The following is a 23,657-nucleotide window of genomic DNA, read 5'->3' as shown; positions in this document are numbered from 1 at the left end:
GTGGGAGTTTTTGAGCAAGGAGGTAAACTAGAACAGGTAATGAGCAGTTAGCTCTGATAAAGGCAAATGCTGTCTTATTTCTAAGACTGCCTGCTATGCCATTGTTCTGATTACTGATTTCATTAACACTTTCAGAAATTAAATACTTTGAGAAGTTAATTTCTGTGGGGAGACCTTTTCTTTCATGTGTGACAACATATAGGATGCCCAGACATCCTATTTGTCCACTAATCTATTGCAATTCCTTTTTGGCTGGATCCTTATTTACATGACATAAGAGTTTGGAGCAGCTGTCTGCTGCTGTGTAAGGGTCTGGTTGTTGTGAGGCCTTCATTTACACAGCTGGCATTTTGATTCCAGCAGGGGTGGGAGGAGAGGTACAATATCATACCTCAGCTATTCTGCTATTTCAGCAAAAGCTCAGCTGATACTGAATGTCAGAAATAGGATGTGGCTCTGAATCACTTTGGAAATTAAGCATGGATTCTGTTCTGAAGAAAACATTGCAAGTTGGCCTGCTGTATTCTCCTTTATTTGGCCAGAAATCCTCAGTGTTTATTGAGGGTGAAATTGATCCATGTACTGTGAACTGTGCTCCAAATAAAACTTTGAGCTGTTAATGGGGGATATGCCATGCACTGGCTTTCCTGTGTAAGCATGAGCTCTTGAAAAATGAGAACTGAGAGTAGGTAATGATGACAAGAAATAAGACTGGGCTATCAGAATAAATGGCACACAAATCCACATTTTATTGCCCCAAATTGGATACATGTTCTCTGTTTTATGCTGATTCACATAGAGTTACAACGGGAAATCAGTGGGAAACAAAAATTGTGTATGGAGTGAACTGCTGAAAAAGATTTTCCTGTTCAGCTTGAAAGGTGAATGTAAGAGGGATAGTGTGTGGGTTTTGTATCTTTGGCAGTAGGTTTGTTTCCTTCCTCTGTGAGTTATGTGACTCTGTCTGTGTGGCTGTTTTGGCAGCGGGTGCCTGATCTTATTATATAGTGAATGCAGACAGATGTTCTACACTAATGGTTCTTTGTTATTTCTGTCTTTAACTAATTTTCAAATTAGACTTTATCAGAAGCTGTTCATATTGTCTTTAGTCCTCTTTCTCAGGCGGACGTATCCAATACCTGTAGCATAACTGTACTTAATCCCATGCTGCCACCAGTGTTTGCTGTCTTTCCCCTAGCCTCATAGGTCATACAGGATTAACCCTGAAACAGTCCTTGCATTTCTTCTGGCAATGTTATATGTTTGTCAGATATAACCCTAACCACCATAAAATAACTGATAGAAATAAAAAGGTGCTTAAGTGTATGCGATGTTATGTTCTTCTCCCTTCTACTGTATATAAACGGGGAAAGTACTTCACTATTTTGAATGCAAACATGCTGCTTGTTTCATAGCTCACAAAGCTAGATGTTTTCTTATTTTGTCAGTAGTTCCCTAGAGGAAATGATAGGTTTCAAATGCCAGCAAAGCTTTACTGTGAAACTCCTGACTTCATAGGTAAAAAAAGATTTGCCTTTTTGTTACTGTTCTGCATCAAAGCAAGGGAAATGTACAAGATGCAGCAGCCTTCAGAGAAAGCACTGCATAAGGGAAGAAATGTAATTGACTGAGGTCAATTTTTTTCCCCATTTTATTAGAAAGTATTTTCCTTTTTCTTCTATACTACCCTTATTAAAGGTCTTCGTAGTTCTTTCCAAGATCTATTTCTTTATATTACTCTTGTATTTGCAGTTCATATTAAAAATGTTGTCCCTTAGCCTGCTCTTTTTTTTTTCTTTGCTGTTTGAATCCCCATTGGCCCACTGCCTGTGCTAGAGTAGCTCTCTCACTTGAGCTGCTGAATGAGAAACTTCAGAAGTTTCCAGCACTTAAAAGTGATCTGGATAGAAATCACTTAAATGTCTGAGTTACTGTGGCTTTAGATACAATTCAAGCCAGCTGGATGTGAAGATCTACTGGAATTTGAGTCAGTTCGTGAGTACTTTTCATTTTCTACCTTCCAATTTGAGTTTAAAAGATGCTTTCATTTTAAAAACATGCAAAACAGCACCAAAACCAATGAATGTCATCCTGTTGAAGCCAGCCAGTACTCTGTCTTTATTAAGCAGTAATTAAATTCTCAAGATTAAGACTATTGTATTCAGGATTGTAGCTTGTAGGATTTGGCTCTTGAGCCTGTGCATGTATAGACCGTATCTTGCTGTACTTCTGTGAATTTATTCCTAAAAGGCTGAAGTACAGCTGCGCTTGAAGAACTTCACAGCTGCTTTGATCAATAATGGTTCATCATCAATTGGCTGCGTTTGGTGCAGAAAGGATTCCTCCTCCTCTGTGCACTCACTGGTGTGATGCTCCCTTATCTGCATTCAAAATGGTACTGGCCTTTTGCTACTTAATGTGGATGAACAGGGTGCAGGCATCATTTTCAGCTGATTTTTTTTTTTCTTCTCTCATTTAGAAGCTATTCTATGGTTGTTAAGGAAAATCCTGCCTGATACAACGATGTTGTATTTTGTCTTACTCATTTTGGAGAGGTTCACAGTGCAGGGTGATTGAAGTATCAGTAACTTTTCTGCTCTGACCTTGTCTATAAAATTAAGCTTACAAAATGTGAGCAGTTGTACTCATTTTTATGTTAGGATTGTTGTCTGGGACTTGTACCCAAGCCATTCTGAGTCTGGATGAGCATGGGGGCTGTATGAAGTCACTTTGGTACTGTGAGGATAGAAAGGACTCTGCAGTCCCAGAAGGTTTCTTACACATTGCAAGTATTAGAGTTTTTCTGAACTCATGGTCTGCAACTGGAGAAATCCAATGTCCAGTGCTGGCTGCTGTGTGAGGGGCTAAGCCCACCAACACCAGGTCCTTTCCTAGAAATACCTTGAATTTTGTCTGCCCTTTGAATGATCACCTATTTCCATTACATTTTTCAAGAATATCCTTTACTGTATGTACTAGTATTTGCTGCGATGGAAGGAAGGAAAGATAAAGTAAGAGAATGGTTTTTAAGTATTTACTCCTGGTTATGTTTATGCTTTTAATTCAATTTACTTTAAAGTTAACTTCTGCATTATTTCTTTAAGATTCTGCTCTGCTCACAGTAGCAGAGATTCTTCTTGACAATTGCTTAGGGCAGCACTTAATTATGAATACTGGCCTGAGTTATGGGCATCCGAGTGTAAATTCAGGTCTCTTGTTTGTAGTTCCATGCAAAGGTTACTAAGCAGAAAAACATGTTCAGTAACTTTTTTCCACGTGTGTATGAGAGCTGAACCCTGGCTTGTATGCCACTGAAGGGGGGAAAGTTATGTTCCTGTTCTCTAACTAATGGCAGCACCTACAGCTTAAAATGGAAAGTATGTCTGAGAGAAATAAAAGCAAACAAAAAGCAAGGAGAGCAGCAATAAACAAAACCTTTATGGAAATAAAAATCAGTATTTCAGTCCCTGGTAGGGGTCATTCAGTAGCTCCAGTCATGGAGAAGCTCTCATTCCTGGTGCTGATGTGTTATGTTCTCTGTATCCATGAAGAGATGCTAAGAAATAAGTTAAAGACTTAGTTTCCCTTTCCCTCATCCTCCTTAAGATATTATTCTTGCGTGTTTTTCGGTGTGGTTGGTGAGATACTGGAGGATTTTCCTGGACTTGAAATTGAGCTCTGTTAAAAGCACTTGTTGGGAGAGCAAGAACCAAACTGAATGCTGATTATTCTTGTCTATCATGCCCTTGCTATGACAAGCTTTCATGCACAAGTTGCTTTTCCGCTATTCACTCTGTACAGAATTAATTCTTCTTTATGCTAAGAAAGATGTGCTGAAATACTTTAAATCCTATAAAGACTGCTTTGCTGAGCTGGATAAATAGCAGCACACTTGTGGTGCATGCTTCTGACAGACCACAATGCAGGATCACAGTAAATCTGTTCCTCTTTACATTCCCTATGAGAATTTTACTGAAAGAGGTTCATGTTTTGTTGATCTCATGGGTAACAGCAGATGTTATTAATGTCAGCTTGAACTGTGTCGAAGATGCACCTGGTGTCTCCCAGGCTGGTATTTTTATTTCAATATCCCATACTTTGAAGGGATTTCCTTTTATTCAATTTTCTTCCCTGTTCAAGAACAGAGACTTAAAAATCCTATATCTCATTTCCCAGTCTATATGTTTTTGTTCCATGGTATACCTCTCTCTTTTTGCTCTTAACAGCTGCCTTCTTCTCCATCCACTTGATTTCATCAAAATATCTCAATCCGCTTTCCTCACCTTCCCATGTTGATTTCTTTCCAAACCTCAGCCTTCATCCAGTTAGGCAAGAAGGAACATGAGAGCTGTCCTACCAGAGCATATTGCTCTGTCCACATCAGTCCTCAGCAGCTGTCAGTAGCAGATGTCTGTGAAAAGATCACAGACATAAATCACACCTGCAGCTATAATGTGTTCATCTAGCTTCTGGCAATCTGCAGTTTTGGGACTTTTGGAGCTGGAGAGTGTATTGCATTCTTGTATTTAATAGTCTTTGATGGTCTCTTTTCTCTGATACAGCTTTCTACTATTATTTCTTTAAGGAAACTACAGTGAGATATGGATGCTATAAACAGCTGAGGTATCTAAAACGTACTTACAAGAGGTAACTAAAATGCATTTACAGTTGCAGATAGAAATTGAGGTGTTTAGTCCCTCCTGCATCTTGCTGCATTTTTATTGCGTAGTAATCAGGATAACATACAAATATAATAGACTTGGCTGTGTGTTCCTTGCAGTATCAGCAGTAATCAGGAATGGCTTCGCTTGCTACTTTTTTTTTCCCCTCACCTTTGGGAATTGAGATCAGTAAGAATGTTGTGGGTTACAGCAATTTGTTTCTCTCTCTTGTTTAGATTTGAAAATGGATCGGATAGTGGAATTTCATTGAACTGAAACAGAGGAAAGACTTCTCATCTTCTATGGGTTGGTCTTGTCACATATGTATGAGGGAGCCTGGGAGGCAAAAGGTTGCTTCAGTCCTGGGGTGCAGGTTCAGGTGTTTTGCAACAGGTAGGGTTTGGTCTCGATTGTGAGTAAACATCATTGAGGAACGTCATCCTCAAGGAGTTAACTTCATTACAGCCTCTGAATCAATTTAAATAGATGTTCTCTTCTTTGTTTCATCCTATCAATGGGAAAACGTGTGCTCAGTGGAGCTCAGCTTTGTGGTTTGAGGCAAAGTGTTACTGCAGCATCAGATGCTGTCACTTCTCTACACCGGGTTATCAGTGATTGACCCACTTAACTTTACTAAAATAACTGCAGTTGCCTGTAAGTTTTAGAGCACGGTGAGAGTGTTACAGTAGTTCCTTGCTCATATTGGTTGCCTGACTAATTCTGGATTTGCTTCAAATGAGTGTTATTGGTGTATATACATTGTTTTTTGATGTTCTAAGGTATTGCAAAAAAATGGTCCAGAAGGGGGAAACTTACCCATTCCATTTTTATCATTAGGAGTGCTGACATTTTGGGAAGTGGGAGAGCAGAATGATTCTGAAGTAGGGAGCTGTTTGGTATTTTTGAACCTGCATCCACAGACCTATTTGTTCCTCCCTATTATCTTATTCACATATGAGGAAATAAAACACTTTCAGTTGATTCAGTAATTGAATTGCATTTAAGTAACCATATTAAGACCTACCTGGTCTTGTGGAGTTTTGCTGGAGCTCAGTGCTGCTATTCTCCCAGACTGTTCCTGGGAATGGGTGCAGAATCTGGTGACTTGTCTGTGTGTGCTGCAGGCTCTGGTCACAGTGAAGCTCAAAATGCAACGCGAGGTCTGTAGCTTCTCACTAAGCTGCCTGGCCTGTGATACACTTATTTGTTGTGTAGGAAACTGATATATGACAAAGTTGAGTTTTTGGACAAACTTTCACTTGGTTTTGTCTCAGTACGCTGACACCACTCGATTTGAAGGAGCATTAAAATTTTTAGGTTTAAGAAATGACAAAACAATATGTTTCTCCTGAAGCTTCTGTTTTAATGATTCATTGCACATTGAAATTCTTATTTTAACATGAAAAGAAAATGCACAGTACAGTATCAATTCTAAAATGTACTCTGATTACTCCCACCTAATGAAATCCAGTTGGAGATTGCTGGTATGCAGCTTCAGTGCTTTATAGATGTAGAGGCAGAGGACTGATTAAAGCATCACTGCTGGATCTACTTCTGTTATGTTTCTTAAAACTTGACTGATACCTCAAAGGCCTTCTTGTATATTTAAAGGAGCAGATTTTTAGCCAAGCCTCTCTATCACTTAAGGATATGTTACAGTGAAACCACACGCTTCCAGGCAGAATACATAGGTCACTCAGAGGGTGGTGAAGTACTGAAACAGGTTGCCCAAGGAGGTTGTGGATGCCCTGTCCTTGGAGGCATTTAAGGCCAGGCTGGATGTGGCTCAGGGCAGCCTGGTCTAGTGGTTGGTGACCCTATACAAATGAAAGTAATGCCTCTTATTTTTTTGCCATGGGAAATAACAACAGATAATAAGAATGCAGTAACAACATTTGATAGAGCCAATTCTCAGCTACAGTATACTTTTTCAGCATAGTCACACCACCATTAGCTGTGCAGTTCCATCAGTGATGAGCAAGAGACTGCGTGCCATGCTCATAAAAATACGCACCAATGGAGGTATGTCTGTATTCCATCTGTCTGGGATTAGAGTGCTTGGCAAGGAAATGAGCACAGTTCAGGGGGTTCTGTTTGGATCATGCTCACCAAAGCTGCAGTGGCTGCTGAATTGTTGAATCTGATAAGTCAAAGCTGTTTGCTACTCAAAACTCCTCGATATTTTGATGAAACTTCAAATGTTTTGTTCCCAAACCACCCAAAATTCTTTGGAAATGCAATATGAAACCACAGCAGCGTGTTTCATATTATTGTAAAAGATTCACTGCATGTAGTTTTGCTTCTTTCCATCTTATGAGTTCTTCTGAGTTCTAGCAATTCTCTGTAAAAGGCTCTATTTTTTTTTAAACAAAGTGTCTTAAATATGATTTATTACTAACACTAAATGCAAATATAACCTTTTTTGTTTCAGGGAAGTTCTGCATGGGTTGTCTTGTAGCAGGAAAGTGGAAAATTGTAAAATAACTGAAATCCTAGTAGGATTTTAGTTGAACTAAGAGCACTCTGAATTCCCTTTTCCCAGACCAGGGAGTCAGGCTAGGGTTGGAGATAGAGACTGGAAACAGTACTCTCAGAACACTTTAAAAAATATTTTATAACAGTTTTATTCCACTAATATCAGGCTGAAAACTGCTTGCACACCACCTCTCTAAGCAACTAGAATGCCTTAGGGGCAAGGATACACTGCTGACCCATGTTCAATTTGCTGCCTGCCCACATGTCAGGATCTTTCATACTGAGCTGCTTTCCAGCATGTCTAGGAGCCTGGGCTCATTCCTTCCCAGGTCAGGACTCTGCCCACCTTTCCTCATCCCCGTCAGTTTCTGGCAGCCACAAACAAGCTTGCCAGCACAGGCCTGCAGGCAACGTACTAATGTATACTGTAGGCTAAAGCAATGCAATTCAGATGCTGAAGGCATAGTATAGAGAGAATTCAGGTCTGCAATGCCTGAATTCACTGCAGTAAGGAATGAAAAAAACTGTGTGGTGCAGGAGAAGACAACTGATGATTATAAGTCTCAAAAGCCAGGTACTTGCTGTTCTGACTGGTCTTTAGACCCCTGACTATTAGCAAAGCACTTGAGCCTGCTGTCTAAGAAGTGTTCAAACTTGTATGACTATGAGCCTCCCTTGCCCCCTAGCCTGACTTCTTTTGCTCTTAGTTGTGTTATCTCAACCAATGCTGCTTAAGAGGGTCAGGAGCTATGAATTCCAGATTCCGTTTCATATTAAAAAAAGTGGTAAGAAACATCACTGTCAGCATATTCTTTTGCTATAAAGCAGAAAAAAAATGATTAAACAAAACTGGCTAGTTGCAAGGCAAGTTTAAAGGGAAAGGAAATTGCTCTTTTTTCAACTTTTTCACAGAAAAAGCCAAGCCTATTCTGTGTAGACAAAGTAGATGTGTTTTCCACAGCAGAGGAAAGTCTTTTATTTGCTTCCAGCCCTTTCCGTTTTTCATTACTATCCTGCATTTTCTCTTAAAACACAAACAAGTCTACGTCAGCATGGCTGGCAGGCTAAAATGATTTTGGGGTAATTTGTTTTTGCCAGATCAAACAAAATCAATCACTATTGTTTAGAGACCAAAAGCATTAAAAAGCTGTGAGATATTTCTGGACTTTGAAGAAATGGTGTTGTTTCTAACCCCACTACCTGGGCCAGATAAGGGAGTAAGCAGCTTAACACCCTCAGATGTGGTTGCAATTTTCAAATATACATGATTATATGAACAATACTTAAACATACTTGAGAGGGATTCATCTGTTTTGGTTTCATGTTTAAAGTGGAAAAAAATCCAAATTGATGTTACTGAAATTCATTCCATATATTCTCATCAGGCAAGATAACCACATACTTTCTCAAGGTATTGTTTCCATTTTAATTGCATACAGAAGAAAAGGTCTTTTAAAGTGAAGTTTGAAATACGTAAAAATGGAGATCAAGTCCATGTTCTTACTTCCCTTAGTAGAGTGTGATGTAGTATTTGTATTTCTAAGATTTTTTGATCATTGCTCCTTTCCTCTCTTAAATATCCCAGCATGTTGCTCAAGGTGTGGGGGGGGTTCTACTCTGGAAACACCAGAAATTTTGCATAGAAATTGTTGTCAGCTGTGTGGCAGGTCATAGGAAGACTTTATAGCATAAAAGGAAAATCTGCAACTGGTTTTGTGCTTTTTCCATTTGTAATTTCTTACAAGTATTTGAGCTGATAGTTTGAGGAGTTAGTTCAACTTAGATCTGCAGATATTGGGTCTAAAAACTTTACAAGAACAGAGGTTAGCCCAAGTTTAAACTAAACTATTTTCTTGTTTTTTGCCCAAAATACCTGAATCAGGGCAGAGGAAGAATCAGGAATGTATGGCGAGCTTAGGAACCAAAAGCTGAAGCTAGGAAAACTGTGAGTGTCTCGTGTACATAATTGTAAGAAGAAGGGGAAGTCTGTTGCTTGAACTAGTAAAGGTAAAGTATAATGAGGTACAGGCTGTGACTTCAAAGTTGTCTAGTGAAATTAGCCAATAAATGTTTATACGGCTGATATTCTAAGAAACTATTGGCTTTATGATATTAATCTCAGTAGAGCGTGACAAAAATCTTCATGGCTATGTAGAAATGGTGAACTTTGCCACTTTTTAAAAGTAAGAAAATCTCCTGAGTTTTCTTAAGCATTTTCTGCCTTGGTGCATTAAATCGATCTTTTCTTTTTCTCTCATTTTTCTTTACCCCTTCAGTTTAAGATTGGGTATTTTTCTCTTCTACCCTAGTAATATGCTGACTGCAACACTCTGCTTTTGTACCTGGGTAACTTGATTTATCTTAAAGTCTGATTATATAATGAATGATTACAGTCAACTGAAGGGGAATTAATGAACTTACATATGAACAGCTCTTTGTCCACCTACTAGTTCTGCCTTCAAACCCATATCTCTCCAATTTAGAGGTAAGGATGTGGTGCAGAACCTTGCAAAAAGCCTTGCACAGGCCAAGCTTAAAGTTAAAGCCCAATTCTTTCAGGTAAAGCACAACAGTACAACTGAATTTCTTTTGCCTGTGGCTGCTGCTGCCTTGGGCACGTGCATTGATCTGAGACAAGATACAGAAGAGCAGCCAGGAAGATTAAGTGACTAGAGGGATCTGATTTATAAAGCAATATTAAAAGTGTAATATATTTGGACTGTATATGCAAATAGAGCAGAGGACACCATAACTATCTTGAAATACTCGCTCAGTAAAGACCAATGATGATGAAGAATTGCTGCAGGGAGGAACAAAGGAATATAACTGAGAATAATGGTTGAAATTTAGAAAAATAAAATGTGGGCTGAATGCTATGACAAAGCTCTGTGACACCTAAATTCACAGTGTAGAATAGAGAGGAGTGTTGAAATACCCATCACTTAAAAGTATGTAAAATTAGATGTGGGAAAGTAGTGGAAAGCATACTCTAGAGGGCAATCCTTCACTGGCATGGGGACAGAATAGATGTTTCTTTCCATCTCTAATTTCTGCAATTCAGCAGTAGTGTGATTAGGTAATATTTTTCTTTTTGCAGACCCAAGATACTATTAAACACATTAAGGTAGCTTTTAAAGTTATCTGTAGAAACACTGGAAGCTAGCTTTATCAAATAAACAGAAATGCAGTGCTATGAACCCATGGTCTGTCAGGGAATACTCAATTATTTATGAAAATAAAGACAAAGTATTAAGTCTGGATTTTTCCCAGGTGTTCTGAAGACTGATGTCAGCTCTCAAGATGTGGTCTAAGCTCTGACATCTTTTGAGCACCAGTGAAGCTAAATGTCTGCCCTTCCTTCCACAACTGGAGGAGCAAAATGTCAAAAATATGTTAAATAGAAGGCTTTGTCCATTTGGTTGCTCTCTTGTGCACCATTCCAAAGGAGTAAAAGAATGTTGAACAGACTTCAAAAAATGATCCTTTTTGACCTTTACAAAAGTATTGAATATAATGCTGTTAGTCCAAGAAATCCTGCTGGTGGAAAGGATTAGGCAATGAGAAACACTTATTGTATGTCAGAATTGGTCAAGTTCATGTGATCTAGCAGTCTCAGTGTATTTGTTCAGTCATTTTTCTTCTGAGGCTTTCATTTTATGATGCATTTTAGGATGATATCTGGAAATTGAAGGTCACTATTTTGAGTAAGCAACAAACTTAAAAGGGCTACTAACAAAATAATAAGAAATCTCTCCTCCAGTACCTCTTCCCATTGGCTTGCCTGAAATTAGTCTGTGAGAATGTCTGTATGTGAGTTTTCCCAATTTCTTAAGATATTACAGGAAAAAGGGTTTTGCTGCAGGTTTGCTGATGGGAATGCTTGTCTGGTTGGAACCCAACTGAGACGTGTTTTCACAAAGGATCAGTCATTGGATTAAAACAAACTATAGCCTTCACAGCAAGGATATATCAACACTACCAAACATAAATGCCGTGCAGAATGACAGATCTACCTCAGTGCTCTGCTCAGATTTGTACATTAAATAGTAAGTCTAAAGCGTAATGCTACCGTATTGCCTCAGGTTCCAAAGCTTGCTTATCAAAGCAATCTCAGACACCTAATACATAGGCACACCTAAGGTGGACCTGTGACAGTGTTTTAAGAACATTTAACAGTTTCTCTCCTTTTCAGTAAAATAACTGGTTGTTTTTTAGTTGGACAAGTCTGTGATACTGCTTTAGATTTTCACTAAGTGAAGTTCTGAAAATAAGAATACAATGACTAGGTTGCAGATGCATTTTTGAGCCCAGCAGGAGATGGACTTGATCGATGTGAATTCTTTCAACTCGGGGCATTCTGTGATTCTTAGATGAGAGTGAACACTGGAAAGCCTAGGGTTGTAACAGTCACTGAGTGCATCTGTAGGATGATGAATTTATCATGACACCTCTAAAGTCCTCAATGAATCTGCAACTAATGTCACTTAAAGTGGCTGGTAACAAATAACACTTTTTTCTGGAGTTATTTTATTGTTTAAATACGTTAGACAGCGCAGCAAAGTGAGAAGATTAAGAAGGTAAATAAAAAAAAAAAAAAACAGGAAAAATGAGTTGTTTGCATATCTATGGCAGCTGTGAGGCTAGCACTATGATTTAATAACCCTACCACATGCCACGTGTTGCTTTGTTGTCACACATTGATGCAATAACGCAGGGAGAAGTTGACTTGTTTGTAATGTCATATATTGTAAGAATTAAATGCTTGAAAGTAAATGGTCAAAAAATGTCTTGATAACAAATTGTGACATTTTCCCCAAGAAGGGGAAAAAAGCAAAAAGAAAATGACACTGTCCTGGTATCATTGCTATGCTGATATACATTAATCCGAGCACTGAAAAATGTCTTCACTAATGACAACACACAGTGCAATCGTGTCCTGTTACCTTTAATGGCTTGCTATAAACTATAAAAATATCCTACACTTTCTGAAAATGTGGAATGGTTTAATACTACATTCTGAGGTGGTGCTAATTAAGTCCGAAATGATTCTCTTTAATCTGCTAAGTGGCTCCAATTTGCATAAGGGTTTTACCTATTTTATATGCAGTTCCAGTTATCCCAAAATTATCTTTATAGACCCTATTTTTTTCAGCTGGGTTATCTCTAAATCCAGCCTGATCATATCTCTTATAGTGACATCTGTAGCTGCACAGCCACCTGCTCCTCTACATGCTCATGTTCCAACTCTCAAGTAGATGACTGTAAAGGATGAAACCAGAGGCTCATGAGTGTATACTTTAGATAGCCATTTACAAGGGAGCTGTAGCATTCTAGAATTTTTATTTTTACAAAAGACAGTTTCAGTCCAATTCATTGGATGAGATAGTTTTTTTTTTTTTTTTTTTTTTTGTCTTCACTGGGTTGTATTGGCCTGTGTTCTGTACAGGAAGCAATGTGGGGAGAACAAACATCAGTTTGAATTGACAGCAGTGTGAATTTATGACGTAGCAAACACAGAACAGAGATACTGTAATGAATAAGTTTGCAGGCAGGATTTCCTGAAGTTGGTAAGAAGCTTGGATTATTTTTTTTTTTGCTCTTGAAGTGCAAAGTGTTTTAGGATGGAAACCTGTCAATAAGCTAATGATTAATTCTAAAATGTAAAGAGGTTGCACTGCAGAGTAGTTATAAGAAAACAGGAAACAAAATAATAGGAATCCTGAGAATATAGGAGGATCTTATTCTGGGATGAACAGCTGTTTTTCATAGAATCACTGAAGTGGGAAAAGACCGCTAAAGGCTCCCATGTCCAACTCCCACCCACCCCTTCCATGCCCACTAATCATGTCCCTCAGTGTCACATCTTCATGGTTTTTGAACGCTTCCAGGGACAGCAGCTCTATTACCTCCCTGGGCAGCCTGTGCCACTGATACTACTTTTACTTCAGTAGGCAGGACTAAGTCTTCCTAGCTGTGCTGCGATGTGTGTGGGTATGGGCAGGGCCTTGTGCAGAATATTTCTAAAAGTCTGTAAGCTGAAAGCTAGTTGAGAAAACAGCAGGCTTTGTAGAAGTTCACATCCAGCAGTGGTAATGTGCAGTAGAGATGGAACTGTATGTACCCAGTCTAGGAGGTGGTAGAAGTTGAAAGAAAGGCGTCGGAATTAGTACTTGCAATGTGCAAGCATATTGTGTGAAGCAATGTTTTCTCTGCTGTCTCACCTGTTATTGCTATACTCCTGTATGATTTTTGTGCATTTCTAGTCATAATGCTTGTGTTTGACAAGTATATGCAAAATGTACATTTTTGCTACTTCCTAGGACATGCAAGCTGGATCATACATGCATTAGCCTAGCTAACAAAAAGATTCTTTGTTGTTACAGTCTCATAGTATTACTGTTTAAGATGCTTTAATGTAATTTTTCAAAAAAAAATCATTATATTTATATGCATTATTCTTTGTGGGTGCAAAGAAATGTGTAGTGTCAGTAAAAAGGAAGAGTGCCCCTGAGTATGTTCTGAGCGTATTCCCTTTGCTCATTCAGAAGCCATTAATAATAGAAATGTCAGTAGAAGAACAAGAACGTTTGTTATAAATCCAAACCCCTCAAAGCTATCTTTACTGCAAATTACTTGTACTCAAATGGGAGGAAAAAAAAAAAGCTTTGGAAAAAATGATGTTACAAGATATGTTTTTTTTTATGGTAAAAGCCATATCAGCCATTGTAGTTAGTAGATAAATGTGGAAGAATGCACGAGTGAATGCAATCAATTTGTTCCATATGTTTACCCAATTTTTTCCTATATTAATAATGTCATATGTAAAGAAAACTATAGAATGAAAAGACCTAAAATAGCTGAGCTTTAATGACCTCAGCTAGCCGGTATAACCAGAATGCAGAGATCTAGAAAGAAAATTCAATGTAATTTTACACAAGTGCTTTTAAGAAATAACTGAAGCCATGAACTTACACCTACAGCTCTTTGTTTAATTAATGCTTTGAAAAGAAAAATCTCATTAATAGTTGAAATGAAGAGGAGGGGGAAAGAAGTTAATGCTGACATTTCAATAAATAATGAATTTTAGAAGTGAAGAATAAAGGAGTTTTAAAAGCTGGAGTCTAGACTCAAAGTAATGTTTAGAAAAAGAAAACACAAAATATTTTGAAAATTGGATTGGAGTAGGGATGAATCACACCAGCCATTTTTCGTCTTTCCTTCTATAAATAGAATGATCCCCCCCACCCCATGAGACCCTGCTATACTGCATTCCCTGCCTGTACATACAGATTTGCTGCTTCTACTGAGATACAACACTTCCACATAAGTAGACTGAATAATACAAGCGCATATAGGAGCCACCTGATGTCTGCCATAAATCAGTCAGTGGTCCTTATGTGTGTGGAGTCCAACGTTTCCAATTAAATTAAAAATGGCATAGAATAATAACTTCAGTGGTAATAAATAATGGAATGTATTGGCATACTGTATTAAGTTTTAACTATTACATCACTGATGAAAAAGAGCATTAAAACTATTAAAAATTTCCAGGATAATGAAGTCAGAGTGAACTGAACTGAAAGTACTCAAGTGCAGTGTAACTTCCAGGTGAAAAATCAATTGCTGGAAGAAAAGAAAGAAGTTTCACTTCTGAAGAATCACAGAAACACCGAGGTTGGAAAAGACCTGCAATATCATCCAGTCCAACCATCCACTTATCACCAGTAGTTCTCATTAAACCTTATCCCTCAATACAAAATTCAAATTTTCCTTGAACACCTGCAGGCTTGGTGACTCCACCACCTCCCTGGGCAGCCCATTCCAGTGCCTGACCACTCTCTCAGAGAAGTAGTATTTCCTAATGTCCAGCCTAAATCTCCCCTCGTGCAGCTGGAAGCCATTCCCTCTAGTCTTAAAGAAAGTGAGCCCTGAAATGTACCTGCTTGGAGATCCCCCCGGCATCCTTGGGATCATGTCTCCCATAAATTCCTGAGGGTCTAAGGCTATGCAGGAGGACACTGACTGTATGAGGACTATGTAGGAATGAAGGCGGGGTAGCTCAGGCTTGAGTGCTGGAAGTTACTACTAACAGAGTAATATTCCATTTCAAATGTCACCATGCACAGAACCTTTTGCCCTGGAGGCCATGTATTCCACTAGAGCCTATTCCAACCCAAGACCTGATGTCAGGAACAGGGCTGAAAGGGAGAAGTTCATTATCTTTCTAATGAACTCTTCAAATATCCTTTGCTTACAAACCACTGATTTGATACATTCCTCACAAAGAAAATTAAAAATAATTCATGGTCTTTCTTAGCAGCTGACCAGTTCTGTCTCTGAATCATGCTTGAGTGCTGTTAAACTTGTTTGTGTCTTTTTTTATGGAGCTCAATGCTGACTTGAAAGAATTGTTGTCATGAGGAAAATGGAAGAGCAGTGCCAGATGTCATGTAGTATTGACAAAAAAACCCTTGTCTTGGCTCACTGCACACATCCTATGTTCTTCCCTGGGTTTTTTTTTTTTTTTTTTTTTTTTTTTGTGGCATTATTCTAACTCAGTGTAAGCTTTAAATTATCCTTCTTTAATTTTATTTTTGCCTGGTTGTACCAGTACTGTATTTATGAAGAGGCACTTCATTTAATAGCACAAGGTATCTTTATGTCCTTCTACCTTAAATGCCTTTTTATGTGAATCTATGAATGAGAGCTACTATTCTTTCACTGCCGTTTGTTATTGAGATTGCTTTCTCTTTTTACTTGAAACTTTTCTTGGGAAGCTATTTACCTTTCACTCTCTGGTTGTTTTGATTTGGATCACTTCTTCTCTTGGCTGAGCTTTCTCTTCACCTTTTATTATCATTAGGTGCTCTAGATGCTTTTCCGATTTGTAGCCTATCACTTCATTGTATTTTCTTTCAGCATCATGTTCACATTGAACAATGCATTTAGTCTTTACCTCTACAAAACAGAGAAATATAAAAGCATTAAAAAAAGATCATGCATCCTGTTCTTTTTTTTCTATTTAAATGCGGAAATGAAATCCTCAGCTCCACTGGCTGATTTCTTCTTCTCTGATTTCTTCTTCCTTATCAAAGTGCACTGGCAAGTAATACCTTACATGACAGTCAGCCTCTGGAGACCAAGAGCACAATGCAAGCCATGTTTCATATATTAGTACCAGTCCTCTTAATCCCTTGCTTATATCAACCTTTTAAAGAAAATTAATTTCACATGATTATGCTAATATTTTCTTAATGAATTAGGAAAGAAACCTGTGCGGAACTTTAATGGATCATTTTAACTATCCCTGCTGAGAGATTCCAGGATCATTCTTTTTTGCAAAAGTATATGAATATTAATATGCACCCTGGTAATTGGAACAAAGTTAATTACTGTAATTCTCCTATAGTTTTAAAAAAATGCAATATGCAGTAATAGCTAGTTATTAAGATAGGAATTTGAAGGTAAAATACTATTAATTGCTTCATAAGAAGTGAGGTAAAGCGCATCTAGGAAACAATTTTAATGGAATAACCAGGTGTTTTAATGAAATATAATTTGGCTACTAATTTTCATGCTCTGAAATCTGTCACTTCATGCTTCTGATACTTGCAGTATTGTGTTATGTATTTTGGAGTTTGATACTATAATATATTAAATGCACTATTATAGGTAGTAGTTTATTGTATGTTAATATCTGTCCTGATCTTTCTGTTTGATAGGGTTTCTCGATAGACGGAGGCTTTCATCACCATCTGTCTCCTCCTGACTGCACCACTGAACTCCAGGCCATCTTTGGCACAGCAGGAAGAGTTGTAAAGTCAGGTAAGTTCCCCCAAGTTTTGTAAACTCGTTGACTTTTTAAAATGAGTGCTCCTTGGACAGTGATGCTGTTGTCAGGGTCCAATTGTGCAGTAGTGGCTCTCACTCTCCAGCCTGGTTTGTGTTTGCTCTATTGGCAAATGGGGCCTCTTGGTGGGATGAGAGGAGGAGTGTTGAGGGACACGTGGGCTGGGGAAGGGGAAACGCAGTACTGCTACTATGGCTGTGGATGTGTGGTTTGATGTTGTAGGGTAACGTTGCAGTGAGGAATGCAAACGTGTGAGAAACTGGATTTTCATGATTTCTGCTGGTATTGAAGTTATCGTTCGTGATGTGAAGATGTCCTTCTATGAAGGAACCTCATAGTATTGTTTATGAAATCTAATTCTCTACCTTCATAGTTCCTGTACAATTTGTGAAAATTATTCATGACTAGCTTTTACTTTTATGGGCTCCCCAGACTGCCTGCAATCATGTGCAAGAAATGCTTCCAGACGTCTCAGTGCCTTTAAAAGCATTTATATGGATGGTAAAATGATTTTTCTCATCTACTATGTGACCTCTGAAGTGCAAAATTTATCAGTGGGCCTATTCTGAGTCAGACTTAATTTGCTTCCCCTTTTCCCTACCTATTCTAGCTCCTTCAGATAAATTTTCAAAAATAGCCTGGCATATGTTAAAGTCTGATCTAATGGATCAGGTTCCTGCTGGTTCAGACTCTCTGTATAACTTAGAAGCAGAAGAAAATATCTGTATCATTATATTTTGAGAGTCACTGCATATTCCTCCAAAATACTCTGTCAGTGATGTTTGCTGTTGGAAGGATGTTGGTAAATGTGTTTGTACTGCTGTGGATGCTGAGATGTTAGTGGTCCTGTGGGATAGAGGAATAAGGCTGTTGCAAAGCAGGTAGTGACTTGAATGGAGTTTTAATGTGTTTAGGAAATGTGTAAATGAATCAATTCCAGAAATTGATTGATCAACCTAATTAAAATATCAAAAGTTGAACAGAATTAGGTTATATTCTACGTGACATAACACTCACTTGCCTGTAACATAATCTAAGTGTTGATTTTGGTATGATGAGTTTGTCTTTGAAGAAATCTGGATAAGTTTGGGAGATGAAGAAAAGTCTTGATTTCACTGCACCTTGTGCCTCTTCATGTGTGTGAGGAGTGGGATGTTTTCTGTGGGAGGAAATAATTTTGTGTGCAATCATGGGCTATAATAGATATATCCTACTCAGATGTATGATCTCCTCTCCATTTTGGCTGGAATAGATGCTTGAGTTCTCAGTTTTAGTTGCTACCCTTACTCAAGTCTGAAGAAGGCACTCTGGAAAGCTAAACTTCATGAACAGCTAATTGCTGAAGATAACAGGATTCTCTACAACTTTGAAATCTGTTGAAGTGAGATACATGAAATGTGATTTCCTGATTTAGCAAATGTTAGACAGAATTGAGATGTTGAGAAAAATCAAATTGACTTCACCATGAGACTTGAAACATTAAAACATTTTGAGGATTCTAAAAAGAGATGAGGTGTCCTTTTTAGACTACCAGTTAATCATCCAAGAGGAAGGAAAGTAATTTAATGTTGCAAATTACATATGTATCACATACTTGGGTATTGAAAACAAAGGTTAGAACTAGCACAAGACAGAAATAGCAAGTAGTCATTTTAATTTCAAGGTGTCTTTGTCATAGCTCCTATTCAGTAATTTTGGGAGCTAATTTCTGTGATAGTTGACATGGAAATTTTGCAATGTGTGGATTAACTGAAATGCAGTATTAAGCTCAAATACTGCAGCATGATCTGAAATGGTTAAAAAAAAAACAAAAAAAACAGCAAAAAAAAAAAACCACAGAAAACCTTCAGTTCTGAACTGTGGATTTTAGTTTGGGTATTCAAGTACATAGTTTAGAACTTGCATATCTAGACATTAAAATAAATAGCTTTTAAGTTAGATGATGTTGAGTCTAACAGCAGAAGCAGTACGATGTAACTCCTAAAGCTTACCATCAGAGCAAGAATGTACAACTTTGAAATATTCTCAAGTAACTTTGCAATTCATTTAATTACTCACGTGAAAAATTGTCAATACATGGACTAATAAATCCACTGGAGATTTCTGTAATTTGTTCACAGGTAATTAGCAGACAGAAAGAGTTGAAATCCCTTTGGTGCGGTTTTCATTAGAAATGACTCATCCAGTCATCCAGTGGGGACAAATAAATAATACAAACAACACCGGAATGTTCTGAGATACATGCAAGGAATGAGGTAAAGATTCAGTGAGTGGAAACGTGTTCTGAAACCTGGTACAAGGTGAACAGCAACAGAAGTGAGACCACAGAGCCCATGCTTGACTTCCAGCCAACATCAATTTTGCAGCTGGGCCAAGTCTTCACTGACGTTGCAATATGCTTATCACCTAATCATGGCTGCTGACAAAGAAACTGGGTGTTTTCACCCCTTTTAAATTAATTTCAAAATAATCTTGGAGATGAACGCTGTTGGTATATACTCAAGAGTTACTCAGGTTTTGCTGCAACAGCTGCTGAGCAAAGCCCTGTGTGTTCAAGCAGTGACCTTACTGAAGTGGCTTCTAGTTGAGTCATTTCTGCAACTCTGTTTGTTCCCTTGAATGGAAGAAGTCAATGATAATATGTTTTAGGATGTATGCTCTGTGGGCACAGAATAGCACCTCATAAAAAACTGTTTGAATTTTTGCTCTGGGAATTATATTGAAGAAAACAGAAACTGTCTTTTTCCTGGCAAGATGATTTCACAGAATTTTGAGTGCATTTTCCCACTGGGGCTAGGATTTCTGATGATGATGATGTGATTTCAAATGCATCGAGCAAGTGCTATGTTGGGTGCTTAATTTGTAGTGCATGCCAATGTTTAAATGAGTTCCTTTGGGATGCCCAACTCTGTAGGACAATATGTAAGAGCTTACAGCTTTTTTCATCAGCTATTGTTTGTTTATTTGGTAAATTCTACATAGACAATGTAACCACAGGAGAATATCTTTATTAAAACAAGCTGCTAGGTAAATAAGGCTTCCAGTTAAAATAAAAACCATGTTCATTATTAAACACATTGGGAAGGCTGAAGGATACAAATTTTGCAGCTGTCTGTAAATGTGTTCTGTATAGTTCTAATTTAGCACCAGAAATTCCCTTGCATAAGCAGATAAACTATGCAGTTTGACAATAATGGAGCGGACTTTTCAGATTCAGATCCCAAATTTGAATTTTGCTTTTAAAACTAGTTTCTGAGATGGGTCATGTGGCTAAAACTTGGGATTTTGTGCATTGTGTCCACATGGTATGGGAGTGATGTCCAGTTGGATGATGCTAGTGAGTGGGGAAAGGATGAATGTGGGAAGAGTATGCTTTTTGTAGGGACTACTTAAGAAAATACTATGTTCTCTTCCTCAACCCAGGACATCTGCTGTGTTTGCATCTTAGGTGGGTTGGTTGATTCATACCTTTCTTGTGGATCATGAAGTGGGGAGGATGTGCGTCCTTTCCCCTCTATTTAATCCTTGCATTAAAAGTTCAAAATACTTTAGCTTAGTTTGCTTAGATACCAAAGCAGCACAAAACTTCTATTGTTATGGACAGATGTGTATCCCAGTACAGTGTTACATTCTCTCACCAGTTACTGAGGGTCAGAAAGGAAGAACTGTTATCTATTCCATTTCACCTCGTGTCTGTTACTTACAGCATGTCACATAGGAGTCAATTAGTTTTCTGGAGTGGTAATCCTTCACTCTGGAGAAGATAATGTGTGCAAACAAGAATTCAACATTTTTCAGGGCTGTAGCTTTCAATAACTGACTCCCCCCCCCTCCCTCATTACTCATACCAAGCATTGTATTCTGTGATTGTTTGTCCCCCTGTGAATTCAAACGTTGATGCCAGGGTGAAGCATTCTACTTTTCCTTTGTATCAGAAGGAGGCAATACAGTGTTGAGTAATACAAGGTTGTTTCATTTTAATATCAGTCCTCAAGCATAATTGTTAGTAACTTGCCTGGATTTTAGACTAGAAAGCATAAAAAGCATTTGCCAGGCATCTAAAATTGAAGTCCCTTGATAGAAAGAACGTCTCCTGCATGTTGTAGGCTAAATTCTGAAGGAGAAGCTTGTTCTGTTCTCTAGCCTTGTACTGTGTCAGTGCTTCTAATCAGGTTGCTCCTGAAAACGCTGCTATGAATTAATCCCAGACACTCCACTCTGTGGTAATCAATAACTGTAAAACAATTAATGATGTCTTCAACATATACTTCCACCTCTATTGCTCATACTACCCTTAAGCAGGCTATAAAACAGGCTTTTAACATTTCAGTGATGCTATGAACCATCCCATATTGGCTTCACTAATTACATGAAACTTTTTCCCACCAGTTACTTCATGATATTTCTTTCTTAGTTTTGCAGTTTTCCTGTCATTGACACAGTGGTAATTGAAGTTTTTGTCTTTCCTATCTACTTTACTTAGCTGAACTCACTCATGACATCTTGGACTTCACTGGCTTCATTTGTCGTCTTATTGCTGCAATTTGTACTGCTAGATTAAAATCTCCCTTGTTGCTCCAGAAAGTCCACAGTGCAGATTATCCTCTCTTCTGGTTGGCAATATTTCTTGGGGCTTTTTCTTCATCTAAAAATTGGATTGGTATTGCGTAGCCAGACATTCTAGCTTTTAATCTCAGAAATTACACATGAGGATAAGGCGTATTTCCAGCACTGCTGCCTTTTGCTAAGAAGAGATGTTGAGGAAAATAATTGCAAACGTGCTGTGCTGCTAATTCTTCTGCTAGTTGAACACTTTTTACTTATAGCTATGAGCTTTATTAATGACCTGATTCTTTAGAGACTTGCTTGGGTAATGTCCTGCAGGCTTTCTCCTGTCCACTGTTGCCAATTAAGGTTTGAAAAATGACTTCATCTTCCCACTTCAGTGCAACTACATGCTGTTTATAGAGAAAGTGAAAGCTTCTGGTCCAGTTTCTGCTCTTTCCAGGTCTGCTTTTAGTTTGTGCACCCAGCAGCTGGCATTTCATGAACACCCCAGAATCAATTCAATTCTGGTTTGGGGCAGACAGAGAAAAAGGAGAATAATGCTAGTTCACAGTGTCCAGTGTGGACTGATTGTGTTCCTTGCACAGTATTACAGCTCCTCTGGCAATACTAGCCCACATGTTTTATCTTGCAGGCTAATATAAACTGCCCCTAAGTGCTGCTCAAGTTCATTCAAGCTAATAAATATACAGGGCTTTGTACAAATATTAGCCTATATTGTGTACACAAGTAATAATTTAAAATGAGTATTTATTTTCCCTGTGAGTGCACTCTGTCATGGGTCAGCAAGCCTAATTTCCCTTCATAGTTGTAATTTTAGTTACTGACTCTTTTTATTAAAGAATAACAGAATTTTTGATGGCACAAGTTATTTTCATAAATAAGCAGTAATGGAGAGGCACTGGAAATGCAAGATAAAGAACACAGTGCCTTAAAAACAGTATAAGCTATGAGCAGCACTAAATAAATAGTATGATGTTATAAAGGTTCAATTTAGAATATAAGTATCATGCCTTTTACACGCATGGCATACAAGTTCTTCAGAATGTTCTACTGGATGTACAGAAGTATGCCAAGTCTTTTGGGAAAGCTGATGTTGATCAACTCATAGTCTGATTACCTGTAGGCTTTGAGTGACGTGATTAAAGAAGTATATTCTAGTTTACAATGAAAATGATCTTACTGAGCCATGTCATTAATTTTTTTTTTTAGTGATTTGAGTTAGCTGTCCTCATCCAGAAGTGGTCTTCTGAGGCAAACCTAGCTCTGCTGAACTGGGTGCCCACTGGGCACAACCACCTGATATTTCTTCAATTGTAAACCAGGAGGACAAAGAGGGGCAGAAATGACCTCGCCATGTCCTGATAAATCTTTACTTGCTCAAGAATGATAGCTAATCAGTCAACGTGAAGATTTATTTTGCTGCGTGCTGAGATTAGCAATGAGATTTTTCATCATTTGCTGGATGTTTGGTGTACTGCAGTAAATAGGTTAATGGAAAAGAAAAGGAAAACCTATAGCGCTTGCAGTTGCAGAGCTTGGCTACTTTGTCTATGTCAAGCTGATAAGGAAATTCAGCTTGTCTTGAATAGTTGAAACAGGGTTGTTCAGCTTTCTAGAAACCACCTATTAATAAAAGTTGGGAAGTGAGAATTTCAACACTGATTTTTTTCAGTAATGAGAAATTCTATAAGGAGATGTTGTTTTATTATAAAAATGAAGTTTTAATCTTCTCATATTTTATGTACCTCAGATTTTCTGCTTCTTTCAAAATAAAACATGTATTTTATTTTGGTTTATTGTGAAGTAGGATATTATTTTTGAGTGTAAGGGTAATGAAAAGGAAAAGGCAATGAAAAGAAAATTGTTTGAAACAGATCTGCTGTCCATACAGATTTACTGAAAATAGGTTTTGGGAAATGAAAGAATTCTTGGACGGGGAAGGGAAAGTGTAAAACAAATATAAAGCAAATACACATATAAAACAGCTATTGAGGAGGGGAAAAAAAACCTAAAAACCTGAAGGTTAAATATTAAGGAACAAAGACTTCTAATAAATGTAAGAGGAATTTTGCTCTTACAACCTGTCTAATTAAACTATCAAG

General features: G+C 37.9%; 1 long non-coding RNA gene across 1 annotated transcript in view; it reads left to right on the top strand.

Moving 5' to 3' along the window:
- The window catches only part of LOC122183755, a 72,273-nt gene extending 53,099 nt beyond the window's left edge, over positions 1-19,174 (top strand). Inside the window, exons 2-3 of the long non-coding RNA XR_006180352.1 lie at positions 16,859-16,961; positions 19,107-19,174. This is a non-coding gene — a long non-coding RNA (uncharacterized LOC122183755). The remainder of the gene's footprint in view (positions 1-16,858; positions 16,962-19,106) is intronic.
- Positions 19,175-23,657: the final 4,483 nt, after the last annotated feature.

The sequence above is a fragment of the Lagopus leucura genome, unplaced genomic scaffold, assembly GCF_019238085.1.
Source record: "Lagopus leucura isolate 7727_CA_CO unplaced genomic scaffold, USGS_WTPT01 Super-Scaffold_100019, whole genome shotgun sequence".
Taxonomy (NCBI): Eukaryota; Metazoa; Chordata; class Aves; order Galliformes; family Phasianidae; genus Lagopus; species Lagopus leucura.
Note: the sequence above shows the minus strand (reverse complement) of the source record. Positions and strands in the feature narration are given on the sequence as shown.